Source organism: Cheilinus undulatus, linkage group 24 (assembly GCF_018320785.1).
Source record: "Cheilinus undulatus linkage group 24, ASM1832078v1, whole genome shotgun sequence".
Lineage (NCBI taxonomy): Eukaryota > Metazoa > Chordata > Actinopteri > Labriformes > Labridae > Cheilinus > Cheilinus undulatus.
In genome coordinates this window covers 9,540,485-9,555,507 of record NC_054888.1, presented here as the reverse complement: position 1 = coordinate 9,555,507, position 15,023 = coordinate 9,540,485, and the positions used below count along the sequence as shown (strand labels likewise).

Genomic DNA, 15,023 nt, shown 5'->3' with positions numbered 1-15,023 from the left:
TGTTCTGCTCTACAACAGTGTTTTGTCTCGCTGCTTCCAACTGTCTCTGGAGAAAAATCCATTGGGCATAAATTACTCACTGATTACTTACTGATTGATTAAAATGATTGAAATATTTTAAAAAAAGAAAATCTAGATGTTAGAAAGTCTACATTTTAATAATGGAAACGATGTTCATTATGAAAAACTAGATTTAAAAAATAATTGTAGATTTTTAAAACTAAAAAACTAGTAGTAATAAATGAACAGGTTTAAGAAATAAAAATATACATACAGAACATTGAAGTCTAGATTTAAAAATAAAAGGTAGACTATTTAATGAAAGTCTTTGGTTTAATGATGAAATTCTTGTTTTAAAAAAATTAAAAGTCAAAATAGATTCAAATGATGACAATCTAAATTTAAAATTTGGAAATCTAGATTTAAAAAAAAAATCCAGATTTTGAATTTTAGGTTTTGAAAATAAAACAACATTTTTAAAATGGAAATATAGATTCAAGTAATTAAATTTAAAGACAAAAATGGAAATCTAGATGTGAAAAAAATGAAAAACAAAAACATTTTATAATGAAAAAAAACAGATTTTAAAAATATTTAAAAAATTGTAAATGAAAACTTGATTTTACAAATTAAAATCAAATTTTGAAAAATGTAAATATTTTATTTTAAAAATAAAACTAAATTTTAAAAATGACAATCTAGATATTAAAAATGAAAATAAAGATCAAAATAAAAAATTGATTTTAGAAATTAAAATCTAGATTTGGAAAAAAAAAGAACCACATTTTTAATACTAAAATTTAGATTTTAAAATGAAAATTCATTTTTAAAAAGGAAAACAATATTTTGAAATGGAAATATAGATTCAAACCATGAAAATCAATGAATAAAAATTAAAATCTAGATGTGAAAAACTGGAACAAATACATTTTAGAATGAAAAGCAGATTTTAGAAATATAAAAACAGGAAGGAATGAAAACTACATTTTAAAAATTAAAAAAAAGTTTTAAAAATGAAAGGAAAGATTTTTAAGAATAAAAAGTAGATTTTAAAAATGAAAATATAGATTAAAAATGAAAGAATGGATTTTCAAAATTTAAATCCAGACTTGGAAAAAAAATGAAAAATACATTTTCTACACTGAAATCTAGATTTTATAATGAATATTCAGTTTTAAAAAGGAAATTTTAAAAATTAAAAGCTAGGTTTAAAATCTGAAAATCTAAATTTAGAAAATAAAAGCCTGGATAAAAATAACAAAATGTATAGATTACGAATAATGACAAGCTTGAGTTCATAATGAAAATCTAGATTCAGAAAGAAAAAAAATTTGATTTCAATAATAAAGGTCTAGATTTTCATAATTATAACTTTCAACGAGACTTTAGAAATTAAAAACTAGATTTAAAAAATGAAAATATAGATTAAATAATAGATTTCAAGATTTGAAAAACAAATAAAATTCGAGATTTTAAAGAAAGAAAATCTAGATTTTAATTATGAAAGTCTTGATATTAATAATGGAAATCTAGAATATCTAGGTTATTTAAAACAAAATATTTATTTAAAAAAAATCAATATTAAAATAAAAAAGTGTAGAATTAAAAAAAATCAATATCTAGTTTTTGATATTTTAAAACCAAGATTTGAAAAAAATAAGAATCTATATCTACAGAAGGAAAATTTAGACTTGAATAATCAAAATCTAGATTTGTAAAACTAAAATCGTTATTTTGATTATGAAGGTCTGAATATTTTGAATGAAGGTATAGATTAAAGAAAAACATTTGAAAAGGATTTAGAATAAAGAAAATCTGGATTTTAAAATGAAAATCTAGATTTTCTTTTGAATTTCCTAATTTCTTTGAATGCAGACATTTAAGTATGTATTTTTCTTCATCCACATAAGAGCTGCAGCTTTAACCCTCTCAAGCTGCCAAAACAAAGATGGCTTCAACCAAAAAGCCAAACTCTTTATCCCCTTATCTCTAACAGTGGTCATGTTCCTTCTACACATGGTCTGCGGCGTGAACTTGTCTGCTCCAAACATGTAAGGAGATCTGTCAGAGATAAAGAAACCGATCCGACCCCTCCCTCTGCTGAAGCCTTTCCTGTGATTAGATTAGAGGTAAGAAAAACCCAATCAATACCAGGATCAGAGCTGCTGCAGCCCATTAGGACTCATTAATAATTCACAGTCAGGAGAAAGTGATGAGAGCTCCGCGTTAGCAACCTTCAACACAAACGGAATGTCGACATTCCAACTTCATCGCTGCGACACGTGAGGTCAAACTGTTCTTACCTGGAGCGCGGAGTGACAGCTCGTGTGATTTCATCAACCTACATTCTTCTCTTCACCAGCTCAGACACACTGACAGAAGAGGATGATGGGAGAAAAACACCGGCAGGAAGAGGATTAAAGAGCCAAGCTGCAACAAGTTTTCATGAACGGAACAACAAAACAGAAACTACGGGTGAAGAGGAGGTCGTCTCCGCAGTTTATTCCCTCATTATTAAATTTTCCCCATGACTCTCCAGTTTAAAGTCCTTTTCATCACAGCAGGATTTTAATTTATGGAGCCGGTAGAGTCAAAGAGACTGACAGGTGGCATCAAAAGTCACCTGTGCTGTTAGGAATTGTTTGTTCTAAAAGACAATCTGAGAAATCATCTGATCATTTCAAATCTTGTAAACATCTAGAATACTTTATGTTGACACTTGTAAAGGTTATGCACCTCTTAAGCTCCGCCCTTTATCCTTATATGGTCACATCTGGCTCAAAAAAGAGAATAGTAGGGCATTATTCCTTTGCAGTGCTCTTCTTTTACATTACTTTGGAGAAATGCTTTTTTGCATCCCAGAGGTAAAGTCTCCTCCTATGGTATCATTTTATGGAGGCCCTGAAGGCTAACTGCAAAAAAAAAGATTTCACAAAACTTTTTGGGGGGGTTTGAAAGTTTGATTTTGTGTTTCGTTTATTTTTTTGCATTTTATTAAATATTTTTTTGTTTTATTAAATTTGTGTTTCATTTAGTTTTTCAAAGAGTTGTTTGGAATTTCATTGTCATTGTTTTTATTTATACTTCTTGCGGTTTCATGGAAACATTTTTGCATCATGAAAATTTTTGTGTTTTATAAAGATATTTTGTGTTTCATGGAGTGATTGCGCATTTTATGAATTCCTTTCAATCCTTTCGTGTTTTTGCCTTTCATTAAGTTATTTGGGGGTTTGTAGCTTTTCATTAAGTCTTTCAGCATTTCATAGAATGTTTTTGTGTGTCCCAACATTTTTTTTGTGTTTTGAAAAGTAATTTTGCATTTCTGTTTAGCAAATGTTTTCTGTGTTTCACAAATTCTTATTTTATGTCAAAAATATATTTTTGAATTTCTGTAGTTTGTTTTGGAATTGTATAAAGTTATTTCTGGTTTCATGGAAGTATCATTGCGTTTTGTTTTCTTTTTTTGCATGTCATAAAATGTTTTTGTGTTACCTAAAGTCATTTTGTGTTTCATTAAATGTATTCTGCATTTCAAGAATTCTTATTGCACTTCATTTCTGGTTTCATGAGAGTAATTTTGTGTTTCATATTTTTTTTGCAATCATTAAGGTTTTTTTCACAAAAGTTTTTTGTATTTTATGAGGTATTTTTTATTTTCTCAAGTATTTTTGCCTTTCATTATTTTATTTTATTTTTTGCGTTTCATAAATGTTTTGGTTTTGTGTTTCATAAATGTTTTTTCTTTTCAAAAAAGGTTTTTTGGGTTTCATTAAGTATTTTTGCATATCATCGAGTCTTTATGGTTTTCTTTTGTTCAATATGTTTTGTTGTTCTTCGTGAAATGCTTTTGCATTAATTAAGGTTTTTTGTGTTTCTCTTTTTTTTTTTTTTTTTTTTTTTGAGTTTCAAGGAATTTTCTTGCTTAAATTTTATATTTACCAATTCTGATTTGGTTTCCTATAATTATTTTGCTTTTCATTAAAAAAAAATCTGTTTTTTTTTTTGTGTGTGTTTCACAAATTCTAATTTCATTTCATGAAAGTATTTCTGTGATTATAAAGGTATTTTTATGAAATGTCTTATAGTATTTTTTATTCCCTAAAAACTTTTTTGTCATAAAATGTTTTTGTGTGTCATGAATCCATTTTTCATTTCATGAACCTGTTTTTGAGTTTTATTAAGTAATTTTTGCATTTAATTAAACAGTTTTGCAGGTCATAAAGTCTCTTTTTTTTGTTCATTTACTTTTTTAAAATGTGCTTTTGCATCATTCAGGTTTTTTGTGTTTCACAAAAAATTTTTGACTCAAGGAATTCTTTTGAATTCAGTGCGTTGTGTTTCATGAATCCATTTTTCATTTCATGAGTGTTTTTATATTTCATAGAATATTTTTGCATTTAAAGTATGGTGTATTTTTGTTCATTTGAATTTTTTTGGTTCTTCACAGTTATGTTTTTGCAGTTGTTTTTTTTTAATCATTTGGTTTGGATTTTGCATTTCTTCCCTGTTTTGTTGTATTTGATATTTTCCTGTGTGTACTGAAACATTTTTACAGTGATTGAATTTTTGTTGTATTTTATAAATTGATGTCGCATTTCCTTTAACGCTGATGTAAAAATAGATCAATCTTGAAAGGAAGACATTTAAAATCAGCTCCTACTAGTTTGGAATATTTAAGTGCCCATGTTGTGATGGCTTTATTTTATTATTTCCATCATACTCCCTGTCTTGTAAAGCTGCAAGAACCATATTTTTATTGCTCAATGCTGAGTCTATTTTTAGAAAACCTCACGGTGTCGTTCTCTACACATTCCTTTCATGAACAAACACTCTGGTATATTTATTTAATCGTCATCTCTCCAGCCAGCTGTATCCCTGCTGAATTCGTCCTCAGACGATGAAAACACGTCCGCCCACGCTCTGAACAATCCTCCAGCATCACGTTTAACCGACCATCACACGGTCTAAATCCACAGGAGGGTCTTTGAGAGATCAAACACAACCTGATGGAGACCCTCTCATTGTTTTTATGCTCTAATGAAGACGATGGAGGACGGATTCACGCCGTGTGGGCGCTCGCTTCTTCATCTTCACGCCTCAAAGTTTATTTCTGACTCCTCTCTCACGCCGCTGCTTCATACAGCGAGTTAAAGAAAGAGATGATTATTTACTCTGCAGAGACACGTGAGTCACTACTACAGCTCTCTGTGCCGATAATGAGACCACTTCCTACTAGAAGTTTTACCTTTATGCATCAACAGACCACCTTTGAGGGTTTCTAATACAGAAAAACACATCTGTTTAAAGTGGAATTTTTCCATTTGTCCTATTTAAAGATCTATTTCTAGGATTTTTGCCTGTTAAATCTCCAGCGTGACGGTTGATGGTTAAAATCTGTATTGTACCGTGCCTGAGTGTATTTTGCCGCACTCAAGCACTGTCCTCTTCCTGGCCCCTGTGTGCACGTTACGGCGTTAGCAGGTCAGCAGAGTTGATGAATCAGTCTCATTTTTGCTATAAATAAAAATCCCACTGTCACTTCTAGCTTTGTTTTTTCCTCCGTGTTTGTGCAGAAATATGTAAATTTGTGGTTCTGAGCCTGAGGGGAGACAGTGAGTAATTCTGTTTATCTGTTTGTGTTTGATTAAATTTAAATGTTTTACCCTCCAGGCCACCGTACTCTACAAACACTGAGGTTTTATTTTTTGTGTTTCTATTTTTAAAGTGGAAGGAGCTCCTGTGAGTCAGTTTCAACACATACTCAGTGGAAAATGAAGAGAGGAGTCTAAATAGTCATGATCATTGGATTACAGCGTCTGAAGAAAGGTTTTTAGAGATTAAAAGGGATGAGTTGATGAATGAGTCATCAAGTTACGTACAAATGAATGACTTGGTTTCAAACTAAAACAACAAACAAACACAAGTAACCGTTCTGAAAAAGTAGGTAGAGGTAAATTTTGTGTGTCCACCCTCTTAACGAAGATCCCTTCCACCCATAACAGGCCCCACATTTGGCATTTTCCTGGTCAAGCAGCTCAGCTGTAACCTTGCCAAGCAGATTGATACACTTGTTTCCGTGTTTCTCACTGGCAAATCCATCTTGCAAAGCTCCCGTCTGAACTGTTTGGGCCCGGTTAGAAAGTGACAGGACCAATCAGCGATGAGGGGCAGTACTTTCGGGAGTTGTGATGACGTAAGCAAGCAGCAACAAGAGGCCGGTGCAATTATGGTGGAAGAGCTTAGCGTGGATGCTTCTCCAGGAGATCTTGGCGACATTTCTTCGTTTAAAGAAGAACAAAGAACAGCAGTGAGTTGTTTTCAAAAATGACTAAAGTCGTGTGCTGACATGTCTACAGTCACCATGGTTCACAGAGTTTACTCCTTCGGTAGGGGCGAAGCTCAGTTGCGGCTTTGTCACGTGTTTTGTTGCTCTGATTGGCCCGTAAAGATGTGACAGACAGAACGTTCATCCAGTCACCCTCCGAGTTTTTTTCAAAGGCTTTGCCCTTTCCCAAACCCTGTGTATGAGTGGTTTACCAGATGGATGTTCAAAACACATCCATCTGGCATGCCAGGTTAGCTCAGCTCTGCCATTTCCGATGAGTACTTCTCGTTTGATTTGAGGACTCTGTTCAATAAAATCCAAGACAGACTGTAGACCGTACCGTCTCAGACGCCCCCCCCCACAAACCAATCATGAGATGGAATCCTATGTCAGAATGGAAATGCGTGCTAAAACTTTCAAAATAAAATTGAATCAAACTTCTGTTTAAGCGGGGTACACACATAAGGATTTTCTAAATCTTAGGAGATTTTTGATCTGTTAGAGACCCCACACATGAAGATAAAAAATCAGGCATTGAACAGTTTTGATCGTACTGTGTGGTGTGCTCCGATAATCTCAACACAGCTCTGTCCCACCCCCGATCGTCCTCCAAGCCAGAAATCTCGGGTGATCACAAGTGATCTAACAAAACGAAGAAGAAGAAACATAACAACTGTAAAACACAACACGCAACATGGAAGAGGACATACAAGAAAAGGGAATGACGGTGTTCTTGGGACTATTTTTAACGGAAAAATCCCGAACTCAAAAAAAGAAGACTGTGGAGAAAATCCTGGAAACAGCACGAACACAGACTTGTGTGGCTTTCCCCACACACATGAAGATTATTGGTCTTAAATATTGAACAAGTTTAATATTTATGATTGTCGGCCCCAACCGTTTTCGGAGGTGACTATCGGGACAAATTCACTCTTAACAAACCTCAGACCACAGGATAATCTTATAGGATAATCTTATAAGACATAAGATAATTAGACGTTTTCCGTCCTTGGTTGGGAAGGGGGAAAATCGGGACAAAAACAGCCCGATTATCTTAATGTGTGTACGCCGCTTTAAGGTTAAGGTAAGGATTAGGGTGCCAAAAGTTAAAAGTTGAAAACCTGACCTGCAAAACATCTAATAAAGTAGATGAAAGTCTGCTTACAGAAAAAAACCTCATCAGCCACGGATGTAGCAGACTTAGCTACGAAAGCTTTGTAGATTATGTAGCTATGTAGGTAACTTAGCTAAAACTAAGCTCACAAAGCACATGGATATCTATACAAACATTAGCTACATTATCTACGTACGCTATGTAGGCTACGTAATCTACGTAGCTGCATTAGCTTTGTCTACATTTGCTAAAGCTCATCTTGGGAAGGCTAACTTGGCTAAATTTGACTTATGTAGCAACGTTAACTACCTAGCAAGTGTAGCTATGTTAGCTTTAGCTAAAGCTAACAAGGCTAAGCAAGCCACCATTCTTCTAACAACTTCTAAAGCAGCTGCATCCGTGGTTGCATAGTCGTATCTACATAACTAATGTAGCTAAAGCAAACGCAAAGGAAGCTACGCTAGCTACGTTAAATTATGCTTCGTTTGTTAAAGTTATACCAGCTTTAGACGTAGTGGCTGGCTTTAGCTTTAAAGTTTTAGCTAAAGCCAACGAGCGATGTTAGCTAATGTAGTAACCTTAACTAGGTAGTAAGCAAAGCTATTTTAGCTAAAGCTAACAAAGCTAAAGCGAGCCACTGGTCAGACTTTTTTTTAAATGAACGATGTTGAATTTAAATAAAATTCAAAACCTTGTACAGGCAAATTAAATCACTTCTGTCCTGACAGAAGCGGCTATCACAGTAGGGCCTTGAGTTGTTTTTTTGCCTGGGAAAAAAGAGTAAATAATGACTTTGATCACAATAGTGTGTAGATTCCACAATAATAGTGGCACAGATTTCCACGTATTTCTCCCATTAAGTAAATAGTTTTAAATGTTCTCTCTCTATTTCTTCCACGCATTGATCATTCCCCTTACACATACTGCTGTTTTTGGTCATTAGATCCCCTCTGTGTCCAATCATTGCCTCTGTGTTGGTGCGTAATGCGCCAATGTGTGGCCTTGGTTCTCTGCGCCCACCTCTCCCTCCCGTCCAATCAGAGCGCAGAGATTTCAGAGCAGTGAGGAAAGACCTCTCCTGGCTCTCATCTCCCCGAGATCCCGTCTTTTTGTTTTGTTTTTTTTGTTTTTTTGTTTTTTTTTCTTTCCCTCCCTCACTCCACAGTCCACACACAGCCACGCACATCTCCATCACCGTGGAGCTGAGACACCGCTGCAGCATGACGGGAACACGGGCACGCTAGACGGACTCCTCGGTTTACCCAGCAGCTCAGCGTAAGTCTACTCTAATGAGTCCATATCATTTATTTTCATTTTCTGTCTAAATTCACTCAGATCCGGCGTCTGTCTTATTTCAAGTCAAAACCCCGCTGAAAATTTTCATTTTTTTAACAGTTCGCCACCATACCTTGTGAAAACAAAGCGCAAGAAGCTCAATTTAAAATATTTAATCAGAGAAAGCTTTATTTTAAATTCGGCTTATGTTTTGGGTGAAAATAAGCTGTCTTATTTCTTACACTAGGACTTAATTGACGAGGAAGCGCTGCTCACTACGGCGCAGAGGAGAGAGCTCTGATTGAAAGAAACTCCACTAATCATGGTTTTGTTATTTAAAGTAGAGCAGCAGTCGGTTGTTTATGTATGCCGAATTAAAGGAACAAGTGTCCAATATAAGTGAAAATTGTAATAATTTTATTATGACCTTTGTTTTTGTACCTTTGATTAAGTTTTCTTAATTTGGTTGAGTTTTAAATGATGTTCGTCGAAAGCGTTTCTTATCGTGAGGGTAAGCGCAGCGAGCTCGACTCCTGAAACATCTGCTGTACATTAAAATATCACGGAAAAATATCAACCAATTCACACCTACACAAAGACAATATGACAGCATTGAAGCTGTGTAATTTAGGCAATAATATTATGTTTAACATTTGTAATATTTAGAGTAAATTGGCTGGTTCATTACCAACCAAACCTTTTAGTGAAAAGCTAGTTTTTATACTGAATGTAGAAGGAAAAAACTCGCAGATTCCATGCCCCGCAGATAGGATTATGCTGATGAAAATAATGCGTTTGATTTCTTCCTATAAAGCTTTAACTTTAACTTTATGATTTTGCTTTAGAGTATTTTGATGTATCGATTGGTACTGTATGGGTGATTAAGACTACTGGGAGAGTTTATTTGTCATAGTTTTGCTTAAATTGAGTTCAAATAGTGCCTTGAATTATAATTTTAAGAACAGTTGTTAATGGGGTGTGATAATTTAATTTTATCAGTTAAAATAATTTTAAAAAAACATGTTTTTTTCCTGGCTTTTAGGGAGTAAAAGGCAAAATCCAAGATATTAACTAACAGCTTTGTGGTTGATTCAAGGTCTATACACATTAAGAGGTTGGGAAACAATGACTTAAGCACTTTAAGAGCATTAAGCATTCTGTCTAAATTATATTATTGACATGACATTGGAATCAGCTAATCATTAGCTTTAAAGGTTAGTTATTGGTACTAGCTGATATTTAAAACCAGTATGGGCATTAAATATTGTCCTATATCAGCTGTCAATATTGTCCTATATCAGTTGTAAGTATCGGCCTATATCAGCTGTAAGTATCCACCTATATCAGCTGTTAATATGGGCCTATATCAGCTGTCAATATTGTCCTATATCAGTTGTAAGTATCGGCCTATATCAGCTGTAAGTATCCACCTATATCAGCTGTAAATATGGGCCTATATCAGCTGTAAGTATGGGCCTATATCAGCTGTAAGTATCCACCTATATCAGCTGTCAATATTGGCCTATATCAGCTGTAAGTATTGGCCTATATCAGCTGTAAGTATCCACCTATATCAGCTGTTAATATGGGCCTATATCAGCTGTCAATATTGGCCTATATCAGCTGTTAATATGGGCCTATATCAGCTGTCAATATTGGCCTATATCAGCTGTAAGTATTGGCCTACATCAGCTGTAAGTATGGGCCTATATCAGCTGTAAGTATGGGCCTATATCAGCGGTCAATATTGGCCTATATCAGCTGTAAATATGGGCCTATATCAGCGGTCAATATTGGCCTATATCAGCTGTAAATATGGGCCTATATCAGCTGTAAGTATCCACCTATATCAGCTGTGTGTATGGGCCTATATCAGCTGTAAGTATCCACCTATATCAGCTGTAAATATGGGCCTATATCAGCTGTCAATATTGGCCTATATCAGCTGTAAGTATTGGCCTATATCAGCTGTAAGTATCCACCTATATCAGCTGTTAATATGGGCCTATATCAGCTGTCAATATTGGCCTATATCAGCTGTAAGTATTGGCCTACATCAGCTGTAAGTATGGGCCTATATCAGCTGTAAGTATGGGCCTATATCAGCGGTCAATATTGGCCTATATCAGCTGTAAATATGGGCCTATATCAGCGGTCAATATTGGCCTATATCAGCTGTAAATATGGGCCTATATCAGCTGTAAGTATCCACCTATATCAGCTGTAAGTATGGGCCTATATCAGCTGTAAGTATCCACCTATATCAGCTGTAAATATGGGCCTATATCAGCGGTCAATATTGGCCTATATCAGCTGTTAACATGGGCCTATATCAGCTGTAAGTATCCACCTATATCAGCTGTAAATATGGGCCTATATCAGCGGTCAATATTGGCCTATATCAGCTGTTAATATGGGCCTACATCAGCTGTAAATATGGGCCTATATCAGCTGTAAGTATCAGCCTACATCAGCTGTAAATATGGGCCTATGTCAGCTGTTAGTATCGGCCTATATCAACTGTAAGTATGGGCCTATATCAGTGGTCAATATTGGCCTAAATCAGCTGTGCGTATTGGCCTATATCAGCTTGAAGTATGGGCCTATATCAGCTTTAAGTATGGGCCTATGTCAGCTGTAAATATTGGCCTATATCAGCTGTCAATATGGGCCTATATCAGCTGTAAGTATCGGCCTGTATCAGCTGTAAATATGGGCTTAAATCAGCTGTAAGTATTGGCCTAAATCAGCTGTAAGTATTGGCCTATATCAGCTGTAAATATGGGCTTAAATCAGCTGTAAGTATTGGCCTAAATCAGCTGTAAGTATGGGCCCATGTCAGCTGTAAATATTGGCCCATATCAGCTGAAAGTATGGGCCTATATTAGCTGTAAATATTGGCCTATTTCAGATGTAAATATTGGCCAAAAATGTCTATAAATATTGTTCTTGTTGGCCTCTATATCAATCTATGTTTTCTCTGGATCAAATTGGATATCAGGTGTATCTTTTAGCCTTTACTGGCTGTAAATAATGGTCTATATCAGCTTTAGATATTGGACTATAACAGCTGTATTTATCGGCCTATGTTAGCTGTCAATATTGGTCTGTATTGACTATAAATATCAGACTATATCAGCTATGAATATTGAGCCATGTCAACTGTCTGTGTTGATTGGTCTCTCTTTTTCTTTGTTTGTCCTTAAACTTACTACAAGTGTGTTTTTAGGACCGAAGTTTAAGGCCTGACCTACAAGATATTGGTAATGGCTGGAATTAATTTGTAAATATCAGCTTATTAGATATCAGCAACAATCTAATATTGTGCATTTCTAATTATAAGCATTGGCCCAATCACTCAAAAATCATGCAGCTCCATCCACTCTGGTCAGCTGGGTCAGCATCTCTGCTTCCTGATTCTGATGGAAAGTCCTCCAAGACAGATTTCATCAAATCTTTGCTGAGGTGGAAATAAGCTCGGTTATGCCGTCATAGTGCTCTGTTCATGTGCAGTGTTGACTTTAGCTTCATAAACACTCTTTGTCTAAAAATCAATGGCGCCACGTGGCAGGAAGTTAGAAAGTGGAATTCTTTGCTGAAATTCTTTCCAAAAGCCCAAGACCAAGCCCTCTTTTGACACCTCTTTGAAAATTTCTGACTCCCATCTCAAAAATTAATGCATTCATTTCCTTTCAACGTGGCCCGTATTACAGACTTCATTAAATCTCGTGTTGTGGAGCCAGATCAGCTGAGTGAGGAACAAAAACGCCCTCGGCTGCAGCTCAACGCCTTTCCTGTAAATTCATTTGTGCTGCGATTACTTCTGGCCCGTGCACGGCTCGCCTCGACTCGCTGCAGGCTTTTTTTTTTTTACCCGCTCTTGTCTTCCACTTAGCCGACATGCACAGAAATAGAAGTAAAAAAGCAGAGGACAGAATCATGCTCACTTCTTGCGCAAGTATTTAAAATCAGTGAGTCAAACTAGTGAGAATATTTAGGAGAGGACTCATGCTGCTGCTTTTAGTACAGAAATAATGAATGACGAGTAATGTCTGAATATGTTCTGACATCTTAAATATGTTTGTTTGTAGTCTTTTGTATTGAGGGAGAAAGAAGTGATTTAAATTGCTCCATCTCTCTGGTGTCAGACACTCTAAAGTGGTCGTCTCTCCCTCCAGTTCAGTGTCGAAGCTCGTCTCGTCTCTTGGGGATTAACTCGGTGATCCGGGCATGTTTCAGACCTTTGAATCCTCTTTTACACGTTTAATGCTCCTCCAGATTAACTCCCTGTGTCTTACATGATCCAGTCTGTCATTTTTAAAAAGTAAGATCTTTTTTAACCAGAAACTGCCTTACCATCACTCTGCAAGGATGCCAAACTCCACAGAATCCTTTGCAAGATGTCAGAATAGCCTCCCACCCTCATAGATCTTTAGCTTGAGGATGCTCCAAAGGTTCTCAACAGGGTTGAGGTCAGGGGAGGATGGGGGCCCATAGCGGCCAATGACACAGAGGTATTCTTTGCAGCATGAGATGGTGCCACTGTCATGCATTGCTTATGTTTTCCTGAAATATCTAATGTTTTCATTAGATACTTGTCCAGAGAATTGCACTACTGGATGCTTTTCGGCAGCAGAGAGATCCTTTTTCTTTCCCATATTGCTTGAAACCTGTGGCCTGCTTAATAATGTGGAACATCCTTCCTAAGTAGTTTTCCTTTAATTGGGCTTCACCGGAAAACCTATTATCACAGGCGTCTGAGATTGATTTCAGTGATCCAGAGAGCCTTGAGACACAATACCATCCATGAGTTTCATTGAAGCAAAATATTGAATTCAAATTAAATCAAAGTCGGTAGTAATAATGAATTGTGATGACTATCAACAGTTTCAACAACCTCTAAAATGTTGCCAGTGTATTTGTGCAATTTTGGCAGTGCTTTTTTGTCCCCCAGCTTGAACAGAGTGCATGAAAGCAAGATAAAAAAAAATGAATCATTAATTAATCATTAAATGAAAATTGTTGTTCATAATAAACTACAGTTCAACAACTTTTTTCAAATGCTGCCAACATGTTTGTGCAATTTTGACAGTGCTCACTAGATTGCCTATTCCAAATAGAGTGCTTGAAAACACAAGTAATGTATGAAATTGAATTCAAACTAAATCAAAAATATCCCTTATAATGAACTCCACTGATTAATGTCAGTTCAACAACTTCTCCAAATGTTGCCAATGTATTTGTGCAATTTGATGGCGCCTTTTTTTAAACCCCAGCAATGAATAGAATGCATAAAAGCAAGATTAAACCATCAAATTTAATCAAAAATGTTAGCCATAATAAACCACATTGATTATTGACAGTTCAACAACCTTCCCAAATGTTGCCAACATGTTTTGTGTAATTTTAACAGTGCTCACAATATTGCCTATTCCAAATAGAGTGCTTGCTTGAAACACAAGTAATGTATGAAATTGAATTCAAACTAAATCAAAGATATCAGTTATAATGAACTTTGTTGATTCGTGGCAGTTCAACAACTTTTCCAAATGTTGCCAATGTATTTGTGCAATTTGATGGTACTTTTTGAAACCTCCAGCTTGTATAGAGTGCATGAAAGTGAGATTAAACCATCAAATCAAAAATGTTAGCCATAATAAACCACATTGATTATCAACAGTTCAACAACTTTTCCAAATGTTGCCAACATGTTTTTTTTTTTTTTTTTTTGCAATTTTGACAGTGCTCTGTATATTGCCTATTCCAAATAGAGTGATTGAAAACTTGATTAATGTATGAAATTGAATTCAAACTAAATCAAAGATATCACTTACATTGAACTCCGTTGATTAATGACAGTTCAACAACTTCTCCAAATGTTGCCAATGTATTTGTGCAATTTGACAGTGCTGTTTTGCCATCCAGCCAAAAAAGAGTGCTTAAAATCATGATTGAAGCAAACTAAAGTTTTAAAAGATTAATGTTAACACCTCTGACTTGACCTCTGAGTGCGAGCAGAGCATGGCGATGCTCCAGGATGTTCTCGATCTCCTCTTTTATCTCAATGACAGCCATATCCTCCGGTGATGGCTGAACGGATCGGAAGCATCCGTATCTCAGACGAGGATGCCACACGTCAAGCTGAATGTCTGATCCTGGAGGAAGGGTCATGATCACAGCAAGATCACTGAGAAATATTCATCCTAACAGAGCTGTGAGTGTATTCAGTGATTTTTAGTTTGACTTCGTTGTAACGAGCTGTGTTTCAGTGATTGAGAAGAGATGATAGTGGGAGTGTGACGGTGATTT

The 15,023-nt window shown here is 35.4% G+C and overlaps 1 protein-coding gene across 1 annotated transcript in view; it reads left to right on the top strand.

Moving 5' to 3' along the window:
• Positions 1-8,608: 8,608 nt before the first annotated feature.
• LOC121506032 (double-stranded RNA-specific editase 1-like) overlaps positions 8,609-15,023 on the top strand; it is a 57,946-nt gene continuing 51,531 nt past the window's right edge. Inside the window, exon 1 of the mRNA XM_041781517.1 lies at positions 8,609-8,714. The gene's annotated coding sequence lies outside the window, so the exon portion shown is untranslated. The remainder of the gene's footprint in view (positions 8,715-15,023) is intronic.